The sequence below is a fragment of the Mirounga angustirostris genome, unplaced genomic scaffold, assembly GCF_029215605.1.
Source record: "Mirounga angustirostris isolate CCGP_5_RB_7025 unplaced genomic scaffold, mMirAng1.0.hap1 SCAF_7, whole genome shotgun sequence".
Lineage (NCBI taxonomy): Eukaryota > Metazoa > Chordata > Mammalia > Carnivora > Phocidae > Mirounga > Mirounga angustirostris.
In genome coordinates, this window is record NW_026991715.1 from 107,746,846 (window position 1) to 107,763,138 (window position 16,293).

The 16,293-nt window shown below is 40.1% G+C and overlaps 1 protein-coding gene across 3 annotated transcripts in view; it reads right to left on the minus strand.

Annotated features, from left to right (window-relative positions):
- SGCD (sarcoglycan delta) overlaps window positions 1–16,293 on the minus strand; it is a 954,698-nt gene that overhangs the window by 794,747 nt on the left and 143,658 nt on the right. The gene's annotated exons all lie outside the window — the stretch shown is intronic.

Genomic DNA, 16,293 nt, shown 5'->3' on the forward strand with positions numbered 1-16,293 from the left:
CTCTGAGAAGTCTTGCAGCAATAAAACCTAATTAGGTTTATTGGGCTTAATCAGAGGTTTGTTTCCCAACCTTATTTAATCAGAGAGCCCTTATAACCACATGAAACATATTAATTGATCAAGCAGGATGAATGCTGCTCAAAATATACTTTGAGAAGCATTAACTTACCCCCAAGAATTTTTATACAAGTACATGGGAACAAAAGGTATTGAAGAAACCTCACCATTTAAGCTTGCCTATTTGTAGTAAAAAATGTTTTTAAGTGAGAGTAACTCACAATTATTGAATGCTTACTCTGGACTGGGCACTGTCAAGAACACTTTAACTCATCAATTGCAGATACTGTTATAAATCTCACTTCCCAGATGAGAAAAGTGAGCCACAGGAAAGCCATAGGCCCTGTTATGCTCTGATTTACATCACTCACACTCTTCACAGTTCCTGAAAAGAACTTTATCTTACACTTAAAACTACTAGCCAAATCCTATTGCTAGACATGTGTTCCTTACACTGAAACTGGCCATGAGTAACTTGGCAAACCCCATCAGAAAGCTATGTGGGAATTCAGTGTCAGCTAGCATCTTAAAACCTAGGCTGACGGCTTCAGGATGTGGTAGTGTTGATATGATCTGGGGACACTTCTAATTAAAGACACAGTTGGATTTAATTTAATCCTGGCACCAACAGCCACAGCCTTCCTCTTAACAACATTTGCATTTGCAGAAATCCTTTGGGATTCTTTAGGCTTTAATTTTTTTTTTTTTTTAAGCCCATAAGACCTTGGCAGATCGTTCACAAATAAAAGATTATTGAAGTTGAGAAGGTTTTCTGAGCATCTCAGCACAACAAAAATTTCTTGAAGACAGTGAAAGTATTCCAAAATGCTGAGTATATGGTGGTCATAAAAATTAAAATTTGTCTTAGTTTCCTGTTACCTGTTTTTATTAAAATCGTTCCAACTAGTAAATCCTTTACCTAGTATTTTCACATAATTGTTATGTAGACATATATCTTCTTATTTAAGTACAGTGAAGTTCATACGAAGGTAGAATATGTGTCCTTAAAATGCCTTAAATTTTTTTTTAATGGCCTCTTGTCATTTGACAAGCAATCAAGTGACAAAATGTCATTTTAATATTCCAAAGTAAGCCCCCATGGCCAAACACTGTGGAGAGGGGTATCCACCCAAGTACTCATATTATCACAAACAGAAGACATGAAGAAAGACAGCTAAGTTGTATGTGAAAAAATGTGTAACTTATAACTCTTAATAAAAAGTAAATTTTCTTCTAAGGTCGAAAGGTTTGGCTTAAGGGTATTACTTTTCAAATTCTAAAAGTTTCTTTCACATGAAGTGTGGTTATAAAGGCACTCCAGAAGGAAGGTACATTTTACATAAATATAACACAACCACCTCCATTCATGTGGTGCTTTTCAATGTGTTCTGCATTTTTTTTTATTTTTAAAAAGTGTGATACTGTTCCTAAAATGGGAAGATATACAGATGTTCTTATACTGATGTCATTCCAAATAGAGAGAGAGAGAGATGAAGTGTTTTTATCCATGTCAGCCTCAAAACATCTTTGGAAATCAAGCTGGAGGCTAGGGAAGGAGTGGAGATGATAAGGCCTACTTCGCAGATGATGTTTAATAGGCTTTCAATTTTTATTCACTCATCAGTCCTTGGAATGCTACAATGATGTGCATTCCTTATTAGTCACATCTTTCCAACCCTATGGGGCCACCCAAAGTGTCATCAATTTGTAACAGACAGCAGTAGGTGTTAGGAGATTCTGCCCACTCCTCAGAAGGCTGTGACAGAACTGTGACAGGGCCGTCAGACATCCCTGCCTCTGGCCCGGGAAATTGCCATCATGGCTTTGAAGGGAAGGTAAAAAAGCCATTAGCGACTTAAAAAAGTCAAGTCATCTTGACTCAATTCTAAATTCTGGTTAAAAATAATACATTGGTTTCTGAGAATATAGAAACATCTTTAAATTGCCACAGGTTGGTGGAAGGCAGATGGAGATCTAGAGAAATAGCACAAGTTTTGCAAGAGTCCTTAAGAGCAAATGTACCAGGTTGTTAAGTTTGATAGAAATTTCCCAAGTAAAATGCTCTGCAAAGTGCTCATTTCTAGCATTCTTATTTATATTATTTTGGTTTTTTAAAAGATCTGTTGAGTTATAATTGACATAAACTAAACCACATATATTCCAAGGGTACAGTTGGGTGATATTTGACATATGTTCACGCCTATGGAACTACTTCCACAATGAGGATGATGAACACGTTCATCAGATCCAATAATTTCTTTGTTTCCCTCTGTCATCTCCCTTTCCTACCCCTCTCCAATCATCAGCTTCCAAACCAGGTAACCACTGACATGAATTATACATTGCTATAGGTTAGCTTGCATTTTCTGGTATTTCCTAAAAAGGGAATCCCACAGTATGTACTCATTTATTTGTCTGGCTTCTTTCAGTCACCACAATCATTTTGATTTTCATCCATGGTATTGCATGCACCAATGGCTTGTTCTATTGCCTGGAAGTTCTCCACTGTATGGATGTATCACATTTGTTTATCCATGCATCTCTTGCTGGGCATTTCTGTTGTTTGCAGGTTGGACTACTACAAATAAAGCTCCAGTGACTATTCATGTATTATTGTTTTGTGTGGACATATGCTTTCTTTACTCTTGGGTAAATACCTAGCAGTACAATGGCTGGGCCATATGCTAAGTGAATACATGTTTAACTTCTTAGGAAACTGTTGAACTCTTTTCCAAAGCAGCAGTACCATTTTGCATTCCCACCATTTATGGAGGAGACTTCCAGTTGTTCACATATTCAAGAACACTTGGTATTTTCAGGTTTTTTGTTTGTTTGTTTTGTTTTTAACTTTAGCCTTTCTAGGGATGTGTAATGACTGTTCCTTGTGTTTTGGAAGTGCATTTCCCAATGACTGATGATGTTGAGCACTTTTTCACATGCTTATTTTCCATTTGTTATGTTCTTTGATGAACGCTGTTTAGATCTTTGTCCCATATTCATTGGTTTGCTGTCCTTATTATTATTGAACTGTAAAAGTTCTTTTTTTAAAGATTTTATTTATTTATTTGCCAGAGAGAGAGAGAGAAAGAGCACAAGCTGGGGGAGCAGCAGGCAGAGGGAGAAGCAGGATCCCTGCTGAGCAAGGAGCCCGATGTGGGGCTCTATCCCAGGACCCTGAGTTCGTGACCTGAGCCAAAGGCAGCCACTTAACCGACTGAGACCCCTAGGCATCCCATAAAAGTTCTTTATGTAGTCTAGATACAAGTCCTTTGTTTGACATCTGGTAAGCATATTTTCTCTCAGTCTGTTTGTACTCTGCCTCTTCATGTTCTTAACCATGCTTTTTCAGAAGAGCAAAAATGATTTTTTTCTTTTACACTTTTTTGTGTCATATTAAAAATCTTTGACAAACCCAAAGTCACTAAGCTTCTTCTCCTATTTCAAGAAGTTTCTAGAATCCAATAGTTTTTGTTGTTGCTATTATTTTTAATATATATTCATACTCACACTGTGGTAAATTGTAAAAAATGTTCTTTTTTCTTCATATCATCATGAAAACATGTTCCCTACAATTGAGTTAGGCCAGAGGGTGATGCTCATTTTTTATAAGATGAGGAGGGCTCCTCTCCCCTTCTTTTGAAAACCTAAGGCAGAATAAGAAGAAAAAAAAATGTGCAACATTGTATAAAACATATATGGTCACAAAAATTGCTGTTGAATTCCAAGAAGCCTCCTGCTGATATGAGCAATGGTGTAAATGTTCAAAGAAGTCTATGGTATAGTGAACTGCTTCCCTGTAGTGTGTTAGGATGATATAAAAATTGATCCTGGCTGAAGAGAACAACTTCAAAGATTAAAAATAGATGCCACATTAAATTTCTGAGATGGTATTTAAAACTGAAGACTAAATAATTTAAAACTTTGGATGAGTTGCTTTCTCTCCTTCTCTTAGAAGTACTTCTTCCCTTGGTGAGTCATAAAATTAAAACTGCAAAGTGGTGTGCTTTTTTAACTTTTTAAGAAGTATGCTCTTAACAGAAATATAAATATTATGTGTATATTCTTTTGTAATGACTTTTCCAAGAGAAATGGTAGTACACGATTTAAAACAAGGAAAGAATAGGGGCACCTGGGTGGCTCAGTCAGTTAAGCATAGGACTCTTGATTTCAGCTCAGATCATGATTTCAGAGTCATGACATGGAGGGTTCCATCAGGGCCCTTGCTGGGTGAGGGGCCTGCTTAAGATTCTCTCTCTCCCTCTCCCTCTGCCCCTCTCCCACCTCATGCAAGCACGTGCGCAGTCTCTCTCTCTAAAAAAAGAGGAAAGAATAGTATTTCAATTAAATTCAATGAAAATGTTACTGGTTTCCTACTATGGTCATACCCAAGTGATATGCAAAACACCAATGGTGGTCGTGAGGAGATAGAAAGCTGAATGATGAATGAAATCTGCTCTTAAAAATACTAACTTCTTACAGGCATCCTATTAGTTGGAAAGATATTTAACCTCATGTAAACGACTGCATCTAATACAAAGATCAGGATATGGAGAAATGATCTTTACCTGGAGGCACCAAATATTTTATATCAAGAGGTGTTAGGAAGTTAGGATTAGTAGGGCATGGCTAGTTTAAGGATTACCTCAAAAGTAACTAGGAGAAGCTTGGACATGAAGTACTAGAAAAAGACAAGGGGACCAAATAAAGAGTTCTTTTATTAGAGACAAGGTGTCAGTGACAACTAAGCATGATGCACTCCATGAGCCATTGTGCTAGAGCCCGGATCAACAAGGAAGGACAAATGCAGTAACAATTGTCCTTAGAAAATTAGCCAGACGGTAGTAGAAAAAAGTGGCTCAGAAAAAGGAAGGAATAAAGCAAAGGAATATTTGCAGAAACTTGAGTATGAAATGAAGAGAGACCAGGCTGGGAAGGACCAGTAGAAATAGGAAAAAACAAACAGGTAACTCAGAGCTATTTTAAGGGTGCACACTGTTCTTTACTGTATGTTCCATGATTATAGGAGCCACGTTTTCCGTACTCATCTTTGCATCTCCAACAGTTAGCACTATGAAGTAAAGAATAAATGAATATTATCTGTACCTTAAAAGCACTACTCTTCAATCCACCATTATAGACACAGAGTTCAACACTCCCCTTTCAATAAATGACAGGATAGGTAGAAATCAGTAATGCTATAGAAGACATGAACAAAAACACTATCAACCAACCTGATCTAATTAATATTTATAGGATATTCCACCCAACAATAGGAGAATTCACTTTCTTCTCAAGTGTGCACAAAACATGTACCAAGATAGACTATATATGGGTCATTTAAAAGTCTCGATAAATTTAAAGGGATTCAAGTCACACGAAGTATATTTTCTGACTAAGAATTCAATTAATAACAGAAAGGTAACTGAAAGTTCCCCAAATATTTGGAAACTAAATTATATACTTCTAAATAACTCTTGGTTAAAAAAAAATCAAAAAAGAAATTTAAAAAGTAGTTTTAACTGGATGAGAAGGAAAACCCATGTGTCAAAAATCTGTGAGATGCATCTATAACAATACTGAGAGGGAAATCTATAGCACAAAACAACTACATTAGAAAACAAAGGTCTCAAATCAGTGACCACAACTTCCATCATTATAAAGTAAAAAAGAAGAGCAAATAATACCCAAAGCAAAGAGAAGAAAGAAAATAGTAAGAAAATAAATTTTAAGAGGGCAAAAATTAAGAAAGCAGGAAGCAGACAATGGTGCAACCACGTTGGAAAAAAAGTCGATCGATTCCTTAAAAAGTTGAACAGAGTTATCATATGACCCTGCAATTGTAATCCCAGGTATACACCCAAGAGAAATGAAAACATGTCCACATAAAAGCTTGTATACAATTGTTCATAAGAGCATTATTCATAATAGGCACAAGTGGAAACAACCCAAATGTCAATCAACTCATAAATGGATAAATGAAACATGGTATATCCATATGATGGAATATTATTTGGTCATGACAAGGAAAGAAGTACTGATACCTGTTAAAACATATATGAACCTTGAGAATATCACACTAAGTAAAATAAGCTAGTTGTAAAAGATTACATATTGTATCATTCCATTTATACTAAATGTCCAGGCAAATCTACAGAGACATGAAAGAGATTAGTGGTTGCCAGGGGCTTAGAGGGGAGAGGGAAACAGGGAGTGATGGCTAATGGGTCCGGGGTGTCTTTTTGGGATAATGAAAACTTTCTACAAGTGATTGTGGCAATGGTTGTACAACTATGAATTACTATACACGGCTGAACTCTACACTTTTTAAACAAGTGAAATGTATATGGTATGTGAATTAAATCTTAACCTGCTATATTAAAAAATACATAAACATGCTTAGCAGGAAGTGTTTGGTTTTTTATTCCCCTCACGGGACCTATATTGTTAGGTGTTTTCAATCATCTCCCAGTGACACATTTTGCACAAGAACCACTACTGGGAAATGTCTAAAGAGTGCAGCTCAGAAACTAGTGAGCCCTAGCAGGAAATCGCTAACCCCTAACCATTCTGATTTGACAATACGTAAAAATATGGCCATGTCATAGGAATGAGGATAAATAAGAGTACCTCACACCTGTACCATGCTTCCAACATAGAACATGGACCGAAGAATACAAAAGGTGTCTTCCACCTCTAACATTTTATGAGTTCCTGATGCCATTTAATCTCATGACAACCCCAAAGACAAAGCAGGTTTATATTGTTATATGACTGTTGTCATTTACCAATTGATAAACCTGGAGCTCAAACACTTGGATGCATACTTAGTAAATATAAGGAAATCATCGATACTGCAAGTTGATTTGCAGACAATCTTAGGGTTAACACTATTTAATTTACAGGCCAGAACGAAGATCAAGATATATAAATTTTCAAAGATATATGGAAATAAAGACAGAAATGAAGATTGACTTTGTTAATGATCTAGAATGTTTTCTTAGGAATTGATTTTAAAAAGTACAATATCACTCTTGTACAGATGATTTTATTCACTAGCATTAGAAACTAAAACATGAATTCAACTTTCTCCTTGTGAGCATGTCTTCATTTACAAGCCCCTGACTTACAGGGAGAGTCCCCAAACATCAGCCCCATCGGCCCACTACTCTTTCATTTTTCCCTGATAATTCCATCATATCACAAAATAAGGTAGCCTTAACTCATCTTGCATTGTCTCGGCTTGTCTCTTTTTTTCTTTCCTTTGTTACTATAAATTCATAATACCTTAGGCTTGGCCTGCCTTTATAGATTCTCAAAGGCCTCTCTCCAAAAGAATATAAAGTCCATTGTAGAGTCTGGCAGGAGGCAGTGCTTTATAAAACTCCAGTATACGGGAGAGAAAATACATCCCTTTCAAGTGTAAAGATTTTTTTCCCCTCTACAAAAGATACTCAGAGAAAAAAAGCTCCTTTAAAAATGCTTGCCCGTCACTTCATTAATATTTATAGTTTCTCGTATGCTGGTGGCTACTTACTGGGTATCTGAGCATGTTTCTACTGTAAGGGGCAATTTTCCCCTAGCTTTGTCACAGGCCTCTCAAACAGTAGATCAATATTCTACTCAGTTTGTAGTCCTTGAAGACATCTAATTGTCTTTGATTCTTCCTTCCAAAATATTTTGTTGTATTGTGACCTTCCTTTGAACTCCACTTGCTAAAGAATGGGTCTATGTTCCTTCTCCCACCTTCTTCCCTCCTGCCTCTTACGATTGCAGGTTCTTGGTGGTGACAGAGCACTGGCCAGCGTGGACGGGAAATGAGCTGATGCTGGGATGCTACCCATTTGGCTCCTCTGTTGCAAATGAGGAAATGGCACCCATCCCCAGGGTAGCCACAGCCCCGCAGGTGCCCAGTCTCGTGAGCAGAGTGAGAGCAGGACTCAACACCTATCACCCCCTCACGCAGGTGTCCCAGGGTAGAACATAGGTACAACCTTCACAAAGGCCTTGGGAGTGACCACCACCCACATCTGTCTTCCATTTAGCCATCCTTCCCAAGCCTCCTATAGCATCTGGCTCCATTCAACTCAACCACTACCCAGACCCCAATCGCATCTACAACCTAACCTAGGCTGAAATCCCATACAGAGTATCCCTTGTCCTTGGGTACCTCTCTCTGCAGCTCTGGGTACAAGGGAGAGGTTCAGTAGGTAAGAAAGGATCACACATTTTGTCATTCAAGCCTTACTTTTGTTATCTGTGTGACTTGAAGTCATTTCCTCAGCCTCTCTGAGCCTAGGGTTCCTTATCTGTAAAACTGGGAGAGGAACCCCCACAGCGATGCTGCAAAGAATAAGTGGGAAGTTGTATGTAAAGAGTTTAGCACCATGCCTTGAGCAGAAAAGGCTCTCAAAAATGGCAGTTGCTGTAATTCTCATGCATGTTATTTTTAAAAACATTTATTGATGGATAAACTGCCAAAAATCAGCAAGGTATTTCCGCTACTGAATTTGTTGCCATAATAAGGCATTTTGCCTCACTAGCATTTTGCAAAGCTAAAATTCTTGAAGCCCAAAGGACAACTGTGAATGAATATTTAGAAGTCTCCAACTCAATTGATCTGTTAACTCTGAATTCAGGCTTCTTTCCAAAGAAATCTGAATTCGTAACATAGGAAGCTCAGAAAGAATTTTCACCTTGATCTTCTAACACACAAATCCTTAGATAGGGATTTTTTTTTTAACTCTTTGTGAGTCAACATTTATTGAGCAACTGTATGTGCCGGGCATCATTCCAGCAGCTCATATATACTGTATCTCATTTAAATTTCCCTACAACCTTGAGCACTAGGCATCATTATCCACATTTTAGAGGTAATGAAACTGGGACTTGGAGGGGTCTGCCTTGCCCAAGGTCACACAGCTAATAAGTCTCATTAGAATTCAGCTTTTATGACTCTTAAGGAATGTCTTACCATCACGCTGCTCCAGTTTTCATTTCCATGAGATTCTGATTACACAGGCGATATTGGGTGCTAAGGGAGAAGTCCCAGAGGAAGAGCAGGTAGGCATTAACATTCCTGAGTGGAGAAGCAAGACTGCTAATGGAAATCTTGGCTAAACTAAAGCATGTTGGAATGGTGGTAACTGACTTGGACATCTACCAAGTGAGGCTTAGAATTCTGCTGCGGAGGGGAGGCCCAGCCGCGGATGCTGAAACCAAAGGAGAGGTCCTAGAGGCATGTCACCTTTGCTCAGGCACGCAAAGGAGTATCCAGGACACTGTTCCCTCGACCAGGGTAGAGATCTACCCAGAGATTGGCTTCTGGGAAGGGGATATCTACTAAGTTTTGAAAGAGATGCCCAAGCTTTTTTCATAACAGGTTTCATTTTCTGCCCCTAGAGCTTGGATATGGATTTGTTGCTCTAATTATAAGAACATTTCAAATAACAACAAATGCTGGATCTCATCATTTTCCTGGACTGCATTAAAACCTAAAGATTGTCCACACCAGACCAGCCATGTTTTCAATGTTAATGGCCATCCACTAAAAGACCAGGAAAAGTATTTCATAGCTATTGCAGTTAATTCTCTTGGAAAAACATCTGGCATTACATGGTACTTAGTGAAGTACTTAATAAAAAATTTAGGGCAAACTACTCAATAGTTGGCAAAAGAAATGTACACGATGTACATTACCATTTTCTTACAAACACAGAGCAACCTTTAGTGTTCTTCCAATATTCTGGGAAAGAATTCTATTCAAAGTCACTTGTATGTTGGCTCTCTATTTTAACAGCAATGTTTTGGGACTTTAAAAATTATGTTGCAAGCATTAAAAATATGATTAAATATGGAGCAGGATTTTCAAGATGTCAACAGGCTATAGTTTTTTGAGTGTGTGTGTGTGTGTGTGTGAATTTGAAGAGAAGACAGTACTTACTGTGAGGTGTTATGTCCTAGGCATCATGCTGAAGATTTCACATAAATTATCTCATTTAATCATCACAACCATCCTGATGGTAGACATTCTCATACTCCTTGTATGGAAGCTAAAACAATAGGCACCCACTCCCCCAGGACACGGTGACTTACTAACTTCCCCTTCTCCTTCCCCAGCCTCATCTTTCTTAAGTCACCACATCATCACATAAATGACGTTAGGGGTGCTAGAAAGGGCGAATGGCCCTCGCCCTTCTTCAAGAGCTGTCATGAGTCTGTTCCACGCCCCACTGCTTCAATCCACTGTCCTCACCTTTTCTCTCTCCTAACACAACTGTCCTGCTCTCATTATTTCTTGCCTTGACACCTGTCATTTTCTACTGAGGAGAACTTCTACCTCTGGCACTTCCCCTCTCCACCTCCTCCTCCATGCTACCCTCAGAGCTTGAACATCACAAACCTAATGATGTACTTCTGTCATAGGGGGTGCCCACTCATAGGCAGAATCATGCCCCAAGTCTTCTCAGCTTCACCTCCAGCCCTTCACTGCCAGCCCTCCCTCAGAAACCCATGCCCTGGCCTGCCGTTCTTCAACACGTTCACCTCCAGGTGAAATTTCCATCACAGCCTATCTTCCCACCGAATGCCCAACGCCCTGCTTTCCTTTTGGTCCCCTGCTCAACAGCACCACTCCTGGCTCATGGCAAATGCTCAAAACAGCAATTCCTCTTCTTCATACCTTCTTTCTTGTGTTCCCACAGCATTTTGTTTGTGACCCGACACATCCTTAAATCACAGTTGTTCACTTACCTGCCTCCCCAGGCAGACAGAGATCCCCAGCAGGCATTTCTTACCATCTCACTGCCTGGCATAAGGTCTAGCATATCGCAGTCCCTAGCAAAGGTTTTCTGAATAAATAAGGACTTTGGCAGACAGGTAGTACATCCTAAAGACGCAAAGACAGGCCCTGGGTTTCCCGGACCACATTCTGGAGGTATGTGAGCCGTGCAGTTTCAGCAATGGTCTTTGACAATGGACATCTCATACAGGGGACATTCATTCCATTAAAAGATTTTTGTACCAAACTGTTATTCTGTTAACTAGGGCTCCAAATATCAAGGGGGATTGTCACCTCCATTGGCATGAACAGCTCCTCATACAATACAGCAGGAGTCTCCAACAAGTGTCTGGGATGGGTCCCCTCTCTGACTCCAGACATCTTCCCTCCAAGTGCCTCTGCACAAGTTACAAAGCTAAATCCACAGTACAGTGTACTCCATCCCCACCTTTACATCCTGCTGAGAATATTCATCTTTTTCTCTGACCCTGCAAAGATTTTCATCCCGAGTAATTTATTTTGAAAGCAACAATTGTGAAAATGGACTCTATTCATTCTGTTGATAGTGATAAGCTAAAATAATAATCGGGTGCAGCAACCTCTGGATTGAACCAGCGGAGATGGAACAAGGGTCACCTACAAAAAAGGCATCGTCTTGAGAGCATTTCAACAGGATGTTTTCACATGTCTACTCTGAACCCACTTTTGGTGGTTTCTTCATTTGGTTTTTGACATGGGAGCAGGACACCTGTGTGGTAGGTTCCTCAATATTAAGAATTCAGGGCAGGTGGAGAAGTAGTCTGATGAAGTGTGATTTAGGGTAAGCAACAATTTTAAGCAAGGATGGGGCAGATGACATAATCATCAGAATATTAAAATCCTGGAAGCGTCTCCTGTTCTGCCCATCACTAGACATTTTGGGGCTCCTTCTGGCAAACAAAGTCAAAAAAGACAAAAAGGGACAGGAAAGGCATGTTTACGAAATAACGGATCATTTTAAAGTATCTGGGGAGGGATGAGGCAAAAGCAAATATGGTAAATAAGATCTGGGGAGTTAATTATGATTCAGCAGTGATGGTCAAGAAGAAATTAGGGGACAATTCACTAATGCTGTGACCCTAATGATCATAATACATACCTTGTATTAACAAACACTTCAAGTACTTACATATGCCAGGCACTATTCTAAGCATCTTATAGATATTAACTCACTCTTCATTACAACCACGAGTTAGGTGGTGTTATCATGACCCCCATTTTGCGGGTGAGAAGAATGAGACACTGAATGGTTAGGTAACTTCCCAAGGTCACACAGCAGCAAGCTGAAGAGCCAAGGTCCAAACCCAGGCTGTCTGGCTTCATGGTCCATGCTCCAGCCACTATATACACTACCCCTGAATTCGTATGTTGGGCCCAGTTTTGTGTTACATAGTTTATAGGCACTATGATATTTAATCACTGTATGAGATGGTTCTAGGTCTTCTCTTTATAGATGAGAACACTAACAATAGGAGAGGTAAAGAAACTTGCAAAAGGAATGCAGCTTATCAATGGCAGAGCTGGTGCTCAGACTGGGGCTGACTCCAGAGTCCAGGCTCTAAACAACCACATTGTGCTGTAACTTAAGACAAGACACTCAGGATCCACATCTCTCAAACAGGTATGATAACAGTGTTCCTAAGTCACAGCATCATTACCATGACTGAAAACATTATAATCATTTTACAAATTTCAGAGCTCTACCCAAATGTAAGGGAAGAATAAAGGAATAAAGGGAAAGAAAGCAGCAGATGACTAAGTTAGACTACATCCATTCATTCATGTGACAACTATTTTTGAACCCCTACAAAATATCAGGCTGTAGTCTGGGTGCTAGGCACCCAAGGGTACCCAGAAATAATCAGTAGGGTCTCTGCCTTCCAGTAGGGCTCCTTCTGGTGAACAAAGATAGAAAGGGATATGAAAGTCAGGTTTATGAACTAGCAGATCCCTTAAGTGTATGATGAAATAATTAATTACATTGTAGAGGGATAATCTAAAGTGCTGACATCCACAGTCCCCTTCGACCCTGAGACTTAAAACTCAGTTTTTACCCTCATCACAAGAGATAATCTTTATCTTTCCTTAAGTCCCTGACACCACCAGCCTAGGATTACCAGACATTTTTTACCCATTTTAGCCAATTCTGGTTTCTGTAATAATTACTCTTCAGTTGGGGCACCTGGGTAGCTCAGTTGGTTAAGTGTCTGCCTTCGGCTCGGGTCATGATCCCAGGGTCCTGGGATCGAGCCCCACATCAGGCTCCCTTCTCCGCGGGGAGCCTGCTTCTCCCTCATTCTCTCCCTCTGCCCATTCATGTTCTCTCTCATTCACTCTCTCTCTCTCAAATAAATACATAAAATCTTTAAAAAAATAATTACTCTTCACTCTCCTTGTTGTTTCTGGAGAAGGGCCCCTCCTTTATGCCAAAGTTGCCCCTCTACCTGCACCCTGCATGCTCTTCCCCCCACCTGCTTCTCCTGCACCCATCTCCCCTCACACCAACCTGTAAATTCCTTCTTTTTCATTATATGAACATCATTCCCTTCCCCCTTCGACTAACCTCAGCCTCCTCTCATATAAATCTCCAGCCACCTCAGTTAATAATCCACGCCAATGTTAAGTTATTTTAGGAGGTTTTTTTTCTTTTATGCATAAACCTCTCCCACGAGCAGTCCATTTTGCTCTCTTTCCTTAGGCACAGTCCCCACTTCCTGCCATTTGCTTCCAATGTCATCACTCCGCTGACAGCTCACATAAAGTCCTATGAAGACGGTCTTCCTCAGTTCTCATATCTCCAACTTCGCTTGTAAGTTTTACACAGACCTTTTTGAACACATCCCACTCCTGGCTTTCCCTAAGATTGCATTAGGATGGAGGAGAGGTGCTAGAGTCAGACAGATTGGGGGTCCAAGACTAGCTGGACCAGCTCCCTAGCTGTCTAATCCTGGACAAATCTTTAATGTTTCTTTTTTTTTTTTTTTTTGGTGAGTAAAGACCTTGAATGAGCCCTTCCTCTGAGACTTTCTTCAAACGGGGGTTTCCTTGTGTATAAACCACCAAAAATGATGGTACAATTGGATAAGCCAATTTGCGCCCCGGCTTTGAATTTATGGACTAGGCCAAATGAGATCTCAGAGGAGCAGAGTTCAATTGTACTTTGACAACTCTCAACAGGAGTTACAAGGTCATTTTTTAAGACTATATTCAGTTTATTATTTTTTTAAATTTTATTATGTTATGTTAGTCACCATACAATACATCATTGGTTTTTGATGTGGTGATCCACGATCCATTGTTTTCATATATCACCCAGTGCTCCATGCAGTACGTGCCCTCCTTAATACCCATCACTGGGCTAACCAATCCCCCCTCCCCCCTCCCCTCTAAAACCCTATTTGTTTCTCAGAGTCCATAGTCTCTCATGGTTCATCTCTCCCTCCAATTCCCTCCCCCCCATTTTTCCCTTCCTTCTCCTAATGTCCTCCATGTTATTCCTTATGTTCCACAAATAAGTGAAACCATATGATAATTGACTTTCTCTGCTTGACTTCTTTCACTTAGCATAATCTCCTCCAGTCCCATCCATGTTGATGTAAAAGTTGGGTATTCATCTTTTCTGATGGCTGAGTAATATTCCATTGTATATATGGACCACATCTTCTTTATCCATTCATCTGTTGAAGGGCATCTCGGCTCTTTCCACAGTTTGGCTATTGTGGACATTGCTATGAACATTTTTTTTTTATTAACATATAATGTATTATTTGTTTCAGGGGTACAGGTCTGTGATTCATCAGTCTTACACAATACACAGTGCTCACCATAGCACATACCCTCCCCAGTGTCTATCACCCAGCCACCCCATCCCTCCCACCCCCCTCCACTCCAGCAACCATCAGTTTGTTTCCTGAGATTTAGAGTCTCTTATGGTTTGTCTCCCTCTCTGGTTTCATCTTGTTTCATTTTTTCCTCTCTTCTATGATCCTCTGCCTTGTTTCTCAAATTTCACATATCAGTGAGATCATATGATAAACTGTCTTTCTCTGATTGACTTATTTCGCTCAGCATAATACCCTCTAGTTCCATCCACGTCATTGCAAATGGCAAGATTTCATTTTTTGATGGCTGCATAATATTCCATTGTATATATATACCACATCTTCTTTATCCATTCATCTGTTGATGGACATCTAGGCTCTTTCTACAATTTGGCTATTGTGGACATTGCTGCTATAAACATTGGGGTGCATGTGCCCCTTCGGATCCCTACATTTGTATCTTTGGGGTAAATACCCAGTAATGCAATTGCTGGGTCATAGGGTAGCTCTATTTTCAACTTTTTGAGGAACCTCCATACTGTTTTCCAGAGTGGCTGCACCAGCTTGCATTCCCACCAACAGTGTAGGAGGGTTCCCCTTTCTCCGCATCCCTGCCAACATCTGTCGTTTCCTGACTTGTAAATTTTAGCCATTCTGACTGGTGTGAGGTGGTACCTCATTGAAATCTTTAATGTTTCTAAACCCTGTTTTCTTCATCTCAAAAACTGGGACTAAACCCTATCCTGTCACTGAAGTGTTCTGAGAATCCAATGACCCACTGCGTGTCAAGCGTGGCACATAATGAGATCTCAGCGTCAGCCATGACCATTATTACCATCACTAACGAATGGTGGCAATGACAATGACGACAGCTCCAGCTCCAGCGGCTGCTGCTCCTAATGTGCATCCACCTTCAAGTCACAGCCCCCTTCTCCTAAATTGGCTCTTCTTCTTCATCCCATCCTAATAGTAGGCATCTTCCATTATAAAGCCCTCGGCCACCCACTCTCAGGGAATCCATCCAGACACCTACCATAACCTCAATACAACGCCACACACACAAAAAAACAAAAACCTGTTTTGGGGACATCTTCAGCTGGCTACATTGACATCACCACCATGATTTCACCAAAACCATTGGCATACTCACCACCAATCTCTGAGAAACGCCACATCTCCCTTGAAGCCTCACACTTGAAAGTTGGGAATCCAATGAGATCATTTTCCTCGGCATTTCCCTGTCACCAATTACTACACTCTGGGTGCTTTATCTCTGCTTTATTTTTCTGATTCATCTTTCCCTTTGACTGTGGTTCAAGCCATTACCATGTAATGATTAACCGCAATGACCTTCAAGACTTTCTCTGACCCTGTTCTCTTTGCCTTAGTGTAACATCTACCATCAATGCCAATTTAATGCTACTGTCATCACCTGTACTCTGTTTAAGACGTAAAAAGCTTCTTTCTGAGGGGCTCCCAGGTGGCTCAGTCAGTTAAGCATCTGCCTTTGGCTCAGGTCATGATCCCAGGGTCCTGGGATCAAGCCCCACATTGGGCTCTCTGCTCAGTGGGGAGTCTGCTTCTCCCTCTTCTCTGCCC